The following is a 9,214-nucleotide window of genomic DNA, read 5'->3' on the forward strand; positions in this document are numbered from 1 at the left end:
GCACGTGAAATTGTAGGAGTGTTGACAGAAGTTTGTCAAAGCCACTCATTCCCGCCCCCTCTATTAACCCCCTCTCATCCTCTTCCACACCTCCTCCTTTCTGCATACGACCCCGGCCGTGAGATTCCTGCTGCGGATAAATTGTGTGTGACACGTTTAGCCGATGCCATAGATGGAGACGGCGTGCGCGGCGCTGAATGCGGCGATCCTCTGCCAAGAGGGAAGGCGGAAGAGAGAGTGAAGGGCGAGGGAGGGAGGAAGAGAAGGAGGAGGAGGAAGAGAAAAGGAGGAGGATGAGGAGGGGGCAGTGACAGAGGAGAGAGGAGTGCCGCCAAGCAAGCATGAGGTTTTCACTTTCCATTCTCCTCTCAGCAGCAGTCAGATGAGAGTCCTTGCGCACAGTAAGTCTGTTTACTCAGTGTGTGTGTTTGAGTCTGTGCGTTAGTGAGAGAGAGAGAAACAGTGCGTATGTGTGCATTTAGACATGAGCACGAGTTGTCTCTGATTACTTTGTTCTGCTATCATCTGCCATATCACTTTTGGAATATTGTACTAACCATCTGGCTGATCAGTGGGATGGATCCCTGCATAAATCTGTGTACGTGTGTGTGGATGGTTTACATATAAATGGACATAGCCTGTCGATGGTCATCGTGCTTTTCTGCTAATGTGCAGTAGTGTGAGGTGGGACACTTTTAATGTGGAAAAAAGCTGAGCGGACAAACAAATGGGCGAGTGTCAGTGTTTAATGTTGCAAGGAGTAGTTGGCACACACACACTTACACACACCAACATTGACACACATACTCTGTTTTGGCAGACTATTTCTCACACTCTTCCAGTTGGACTGCACCTTGGTGTGACTCCTACTGTTAATGCTGTGCACTCATATTTGTGGATAAAATACAAGAAAAAAACCACACACCGTTACACACGCATTGTGTTATGGCAGCCATGCTCAAGAAAACATTCAAAACCACGCGAATAAATGCACACAAGCAATAATTATTTCATTTTGCATTTGGCGATAATAACAATTGTCTAATCTGTGAGCAGTTTGTTGGAAATGATATCAGTCTTTTGAACAGCAATTCAGTAAATTCGCTCGCTAACTGATTGGTTGCCACTGATGCCACTAGATGTCCAATCCTTTCATACAGGGAGGGAAGGCAGCGAACGAACCAATGTTCAATCCCTCCCAGTTCAAATGGATCGGACGTCTACTAATGACGAAATAATTCACAGAAGGATAAAAGGAGCGACATGAATAGACATCTTTCATCGTCAATGGCAAAAGACTTACATGGTTCATGTAGGTGGCACCCACCCAAAGGCAATGCATTGATGCAGAAGCATCACAGTAAAAGAGAATGCCTACCAAACAATTCAGAGTTTGAAGGCAAAACGATACTCACCCTTTGTCTGACATTCAACAAAGAAAATGGATTGTGGCCTTGAATGCCTTTGGTTTGTATTCTTTTCATATTTTCGTACATTTTGTGATACAACATCTGCAAGGCGCTATAGTGCAAACATCTGTACTCCATCTGAACATTTTTTTCAGTACCATAATAGTAAATTGTGACACTTTTGAAATATGGTCAGGTACCGCTTGGGCTCCTGGTGATTAAATTGTTGTCTTTTATCAGCTTCTAAGTTTCCCATATACAGAGGATCTATCTTACATGAACCTTCCTTACATGATGCAATATGCAATCATCATTAAAAGCAGGAATGAAGCGAGATTTAAAAAAAAAAAAAAGTTTTTTTTTTACTTTGGTGTAGAATTGCAATGCATCAACTGGTTCTTGTATTTTTACTACCAATAGATTCAATCAATCTCAAGTGAGCATTCTCTAATTGGCTAAATCAGATTTTTTGAAGTAATACAACCCCAAACCTCAGAACGGTAAACTAAGCTTACAGTATAGACCGACTATACAAAAACAGTAAGCTCTGAAAACTAAGATGCAAGAAACTTAATAGCATGATGTTAGCTGTGTTTTATTTTTAAAATAACATTTCAGACTAATGAAAAAAAGCGCTATGGCAGCAAATGGCCATCAGACCTGATTTTGGTCAGCCAAGGTTGATCAATACACTTACCATTTATCCTTAAGGTGGCAGGTGAGATGTTAGCTGTTTCTTTTCTTCTATCACACTTCAGCTATTCAATAATTCTACTTTCTAATGTATTCCCTTTTTCATTATTTTTAAACACGGCTTACCCTTCCTGTAACTTGTTATTAAAAAGAAAAGCAGTAAAAGATGACAAGAACTTTTTTTTCCCTGGTTTTGGTTCCTTGACCACTTGTTGCAATAGGCAGCATTTTTTGATACAAACTTTTCATTTGTGCTCTATATCTCAAAATGGGAGAAATGATGTCTGATAAGAAGTTCATTAATTAGTAATTTAAGGATTTCCATAACCTTTTATCTTTATAAAATAGATTGTGGAATAGAGTCACTAATGCCTCACCTGCCCGACTTCTGTGCAAGCATTATGGGTTGAGTTCCCACTCAAATGACAATGTGATGTGATTGACTGGCAACTACTCCAGAATTTAGTCTGTCTTTTACCCATATGTAAAAGGCTCCAGCAGGGTAAGCCGTAAATAGATGATATTTCAAAGCAAAAAAACTAAAAACAAGTCCATATTGTCCTCCTTCCATCCAATGTTACTGTTGGTTGACTCACATTAAATTGTGCTGTTTTCCTAACATTAGTTGCCAGTGGGGGTGAAGTTTCAGCAGCTTGGCCTGTTTATATGTAATATATTTGACCTCTAGACATTTTTTAAATTTTGTATAATTGTGATTTTCAGACAAAAAAAGATACCATGGTTACTATAGCAAAGTAAACATTAAATGAAAAGTTTATAAGGAATCAAATTTGGACCGTGCCTACGTATGATCATTTTCTATATCTATTCACCCTCCTGTATAATAAACACTGTCCTGTGAAAGAACACAGTGTAAAGGGGAAGAAAAAGACAAAAACTCTTTGGCTCACCAAAGGAATCATTAATGCTTGCAAAAAGAAAAATAATTTATATAAAACTGTTCATCAAAGTAAAAACAAAAGAAGTGGAACAAAGATATAAAACATACAAAAAGAAGCTGACGGATATCATTAGAATATGTAAACAATTGTACTATACAAAAAGATTACATGCAAATGAAAATAATATGAAAGCAACTTGGGATACATTAAATCATTTAATTAAACAAGGATCTCCAGCTAGATCATATCCTGATGATTTCACTGATAAAAAGGAGACAACTATAACATGAATGATGAATGGTTTTCATTTAAATTTTTTTTTAATAATAAATGTTGGCCCTAAGTTGGCTGTGGAAATTCCATGCCATACTGTTAAAAACAGTCACAAAACGATTGATAGAAATCCATTGTCAATGTTCCTCACAGCTACAGATAATCTGAGGAAATTATTAATATCGTATTGAAATGTAAAAGTAAGTAATCGTTCGTTGAATTATCATGATATCAAAGTGTGAGTAATAAAAAAATATTTTCCATTGTAACGCCCTGAACTTATGTCTGCAATTTATCACATCAGTCTGGTTGTTTTTTCCAAAAAATGAAAATTGCTAAAGTAATACCATTATTCAAGAGCAATGATAAACACATTTTTACAAATTCTAGACCAATTCTCTCTTGCCTCAATTTAAAAATATATGTATATATATATAAAAACCTTTTAATTACAGTTCCTTGAGAAAAATCAAACAATAAATGTAAGTTTAGAACACAGAGAACTACTTCAATGGTGATAATCAAGGCATTAAAGGAAATTACAAATGCTCTTGACCAAAATAAATATGCTGTTGGTATATTTGTTGACCTCAAGAAGGCCTTTGACACAATTAATCATTCATTTTTACTTGAAAAATTAGAAAAATATGGCATTTGTCGTGGAGCTTGGGACTATTAGCAGGTGAAACGTTATTCAACAGGTAGGGAACAATATGTAAAAAATAGGCCCTTATACATCAGACAACCTGGGTATTTCATGTGGGGTTCCCCAGGGGTCAGTGTTGGGGCCTACACTTTTATCTGTGTATATAAATGATACTAGTATTTTTAATGTATTCCAAGTAATAAAGCTCATTCTGTTCACAAATGACACTAATATTTTCTTTATAGTAGTGACAGTTACACTGAAATTATAACTACTGTGAACAAGGAACTAAACCTAAGTAAAGAATGGATGGATATAAATAAATAATTATTGAGTATAACTAAAACTAAAGCAATGATTTCGGGGAATGTAAAAATGTATATTTAATATTGAAGGTGTTTAATTTGTCTTTTTTTTTTTAAATGTTGAAAACAAATTTGGGGGGGGTTATAAGACACATGAAAACCAAGATTTCAAGAAGCCTCTCAATTTTCAATACAGTGATCCCTCGTTTTTCGCTATTAAAGGGGACCAAAACCCGCTGCGATAAGTGAAAATTGGCGAGGTAGTGCCCCCCCCCCCCCCAATTTTTTTTCAATGTATTTATTCAGATTTTGAATTGGAAAGATATACTGTACATATAAGACATGTTGGATTAAAAAATTAGGGCTGTCAGACGATTTTAAAATTTTTAATCGAGTTGATCATAGCTTAAAAATGTATTAATTGGAATTAATCGCAATTCAAACCATCTATAAAATATGCCATCTTTTTCTGTAAATTATTGTTGGAATGGAAAGATAAGACACAAGACGGATATATACATTCAACATACATAAGTACTGTATTTGTTTATTATAACAATAAATCAACAAGATGGCATTAAGATTAACATTCTGTTAAAGCGATCCATGGATAGAAAGACTTGTAGTTCTTAAAAGATAAATATTAGTACAAGTTATAGAAATTTTATATTAAAACCCCTCTTAATGTTTTCGTTTTAATAAAATTAGTAACATTTTCAATCGAAAAATAAACTAGTAGCTCGCAATTGTTGATGTCAATAATTACACAAAGCTCATGGTGCTTAAACCCATAAGATCAGTCGCAGCAAGGTGCCAGCAGAGGGAGACAAAAAACACAAGTAACAAGTGGACATGACACTGCTGTCATTTTAATCTGTTGAGCGGCGCATGTGCGTTAATTGCGCCAAATATTTTAACGTGATTAATTTTAAAAATTTATTACCGCCCGTTAACGCGATAATTTTGACAGCCCATATATATAGCACTTTTAATGTAATACTGTAATTAAGATAAGTTTTAAACATGTTACTGTCCCACCGAATTATTTTTAAACAAGAATAAAGTAGAAAAATGCTTGTCTTTACTAAACGCTTCATTGAGTGACTCCACTCAAATCTGCTCAATCTGTTCACTTACACACAATGAGTTGCCACAGCAGCTGTTCCAAAAGATAAACGATGATTGACACATGCGGCGCTTTGAAGTTTCGGCTTCCCGGCATCTCTGGCAAGATCAAACTTTAACGTCTGCCAATCATAGTTAACTTTAATAAGCAACTCCAGTGCACTGCCTGACCAAGAAAAGGAGCAAGAGTGAGAGTGAGACTACGTGATTCGATTGGGACAGCTCATCTGTATTTATTTGATTATCTTTGTATTTAAAAAAAACAGAAACTCTTGACTCTTCCATATTTTACATACTGAGTGGAAGTTGGGGGAATACCTATGATAATACGACAAATCCATTAGTCATTGTACAAATATAAGTAGTTCGTCGCATCATTCATGAGACTGGGTTTCTGGATCACACCTATGAACTATTTCTTCGTACTAAATTTCTTAAATTTCAAGAACTTGTCGATTATAACACATCTATAGTTCTGTATAAAGCTTTTAACATTATGTTCCCTGCAAATTTACAAAAACGTTTTGCCATTTGAAATCGAGCTCGGAAATTAAGAGATTACGGGGAGTTCACACTTCCTAAATTTCGAACAACTCGCAAAAGCTTTTGGTTGTCTGTACGCAGACTGAAGTTATGGAACAGAGTCTGAGTTCACAACTTAAACAGTGTAAAAATATTGAGATATTTAAATTATGCTATAAACATTTGATTTGGTCACAATGTATTCAGAGAGGATCTTAAATGTACATCAGTGTTCTATGTTACTGTTAACTGTGTGTTTGTAGGTTTATTACCATTGCTAGTATGTATATATGTAATTATACCGTATATACTAGTATATATATATTTACTAGTGCTGTCAAATGATTAAAAATTTAATCTAGTTAATCATATGTCAACTGTGTGATTAATCATGATTAATCACATTTCCCTCGGGATGAATAAAGTTGTTCTTCAGGAAAACAAAATCTAGGAAAATACTATAATTGACTTAAAATTTGTTTTCAGATGAAATGTATGAATGAATTAATACTTAACCAAATAGAGTTTTATTGCCCAAAATTAACTGCCAACTTAAAGAACAGACAAGCACAATACAGTAACAACAGCTAGTGTTTCAAAAAATGACAACTTGTCTGTTAAATTAAACATTTCACAAAAATAAATGCAGCATTTGCAGTTTTACACTAAATGGCCTGGAAACTGTGTGAGATTAAAAAAAAAATAATAATAATTTGTCAATTTTCACACACTTAACTGAAAAACATTACACTAAAATGCATGTAAAGGTGTTTAGAAACACTGCTTAAGGTAGCCAGTCATACCCTTTTTTTGTCCAGTGGTCTCCTGTGAGTGCAACAAACGTAACTCTGGCTAGTTGCTCTACCTTCGTTGCCTTTTCATTTTCAAAAAGTTCATGAATTTTTGTGGCAATAGTTGCCCGTGAAGCCTTTCTGTATGTTGGGTCGCCCGATGCTATCTGGATGAGATTTTCAAGGCCCTTGTCTTCGACTAAGTTAATGGGTCTCCCTTGAAAGGTGGAAAAGCGCTATATAAGTATAACACCATTTAACACCATTTACAGTCTCTGGCTACCCATCTAGCGATAGCAGTAGTCAACCTACTTGTTGTCCTTTTGTTGACAAGTCCGAGTCCACACTCTGCCAGTGTACCGTAGTTTGATGACTGCGGCCTGTTTTTGCGGTGTTAGCATCATTGCTAACACTAGCGAAGATATGCTTAGCCTGAAGGTGGTACTTTAGGCTGGTTGTGCTTCGACGGAAGGACAGTTCATCACAGCAGTATGTGCACACAACTTTTGTTTAATCCAGATTTCCATTAAGCAGCTTTTTAAAACGGAATTTGCCATGAAGCAGTCCTGGGTCATCATCCTCATTCATCGTGGCTGGCTGCATTTTGTCCTGCATTGCTGCACGGAGAATGTAAACATCAGCGTGTGGGACTACGGGAGGCAGTTGTGGCCAAACTTAGTGTGAGCGGTAAATTGCGTTATTTTTTTTTAATGCGTTAACATTTCCAGATTAATCATGGTCGTTAACGCGTTATTGTTGACAGGCCTAATATTTACATATCTTTTTTTCTCTTTGCTGACAGAGGAAATTGCCATTGCGGGTATTGTTCTTCCTTTACCTTTGTCGGAAAAAAATGTCTACTATGTAACTACCTAAAACAGGTTGTGGAAAATATTTTATTTATTTGCATCATTAGTGAGAATTTGGGGTGGGATTTAATACATTTCTTCGTCACACTCCCTTTCAGGCATTTTAATCTTGTTTTATTAGTTTTTGTTACTTGTTATGTAACCAGTTGAAATCAGAAGAACTGTATTTGTAAAGATGAATGTAACAGCCTGAAAGGAAATGAATTAAAAAAAAAAAAAAAAACTCCCAATTTTGCTGTCCAAGTACCGTCAGCTGTGTGACATCAACTGCTACTACTTCACTGCAGGCAAATGCACTCTTCCTCTGATCCCAGCACCTCTTCACTCCCGTGGTTCCTCCTTGTTTCTCTATCACTGTGTGCCAGAGAAAAAAGGTGTCGCTGCAGATCAGATCAGACAGAAATACAAGGTCATTGGAGGAAAGAACAGCATCTAAAAATCTACGCATGAACAGTGATGTGTCTGTGTTAGGAGAAAAGACCGCTTGGAATTTGTGGAATTACATGGAAAAAAAAAATCTTGTAACTCTCCCGTGCCCAAATTCTGGTGCTAAATGTGTTGTCTGTAGAATGCAGATGTGTGTGAGCATAGAGTAAAAAGTCAAGATGCATTCACAAAAATAGCAAAAACATCTTGCTTTGATCAAGGTTAATCCAGAGGAAGGTGACGGGACTACAACACAGAGCGTGCCACTGCCATTTAGACAGACAAAAATGGCTGGGGGGAGTCCTTTGAGAGCATTTGGCGAGTGCCAAAATCACAGGCGAGTCAGTCAATGGCGTGTGATTGCTATTTTCCCAGCAGTCTGTAAAGCTGTCGCGCCCCTAACACACACTCGCTGAAGATGTAATCTTTGGTAAATACAGCTGGCCCCCTCGGAGTTTGCCCGCCGTGATTTTCGCAGATTACGGTGTCAACGTGAGCCATTAGTCATAGACGGCAGAAGTGGAGAGATTACTGCCTGTTTGGCCTCATGCCGCTCTCGCCGAGAAAAATGACCGCATCGCTCGTAGAAACGTTAAAAAGAACAAGCAAACGTGTTTATGTCCAAATGACACATCTACTGGGCGCCGTCGTAGTTATGAAGCAATAAAGTGGAGAGAAATACACTTGCATGGTCTAATGAGAACCAATACAACGGCAAAACAGTGGCTAGTGTTACCTTTTGAACATTCACTTAATAATAAATACAGAGAAATCATTCAGTTGCGAAATAATATCCTTGCAGGAACCATTTTTTGCCATAGCACAACATTTTAAGGAGGAAATAGTGACGGTCATAAAATAGCAAATAGGAAAAAAATATGAACTTGAATTTGCAATTAACCATTATAACATGACATCACATGTACTTTCAGGTGGAAAAAGCTCTTATGAAACCACTAGTGAGCAAACCTCGGGCGCAGTCATTTTGAAAACAGAATTGGTTTAGAGGAACCCGTAATACCTTAAGCAGGGCAAAGACATACACTGCTGGCCAAAAGTATTGGCACCCCTGCAATTCTGTCAGATAATTCTCAATTTCTCCCAGAAAATGATTGCAATTACAAATGCTTTGATAGTAATATCTTCATTTATTTTGCTTGCAATAAAAAAATATGAAAGAGAATGATAAAAAATCAAATCATAATAATTTTACAAAAAACACCAAAAATGGGCCCGACAAAAGTATTGGCACC

The 9,214-nt window shown here is 36.7% G+C and overlaps 1 protein-coding gene across 5 annotated transcripts in view; it reads left to right on the top strand.

The window, feature by feature from the left end:
- The first annotated feature begins 265 nt into the window (after positions 1-265).
- The window catches only part of LOC130917361 (muscleblind-like protein 1), a 138,939-nt gene continuing 129,990 nt past the window's right edge, over positions 266-9,214 (top strand). For all 5 annotated transcript variants that reach the window (XM_057838687.1, XM_057838689.1, XM_057838690.1 and 2 more), the window contains exon 1: positions 266-401. The gene's annotated coding sequence lies outside the window, so the exon portion shown is untranslated. The remainder of the gene's footprint in view (positions 402-9,214) is intronic.

Source organism: Corythoichthys intestinalis, chromosome 6 (genome assembly GCF_030265065.1).
Source record: "Corythoichthys intestinalis isolate RoL2023-P3 chromosome 6, ASM3026506v1, whole genome shotgun sequence".
Classification (NCBI taxonomy): domain Eukaryota; kingdom Metazoa; phylum Chordata; class Actinopteri; order Syngnathiformes; family Syngnathidae; genus Corythoichthys; species Corythoichthys intestinalis.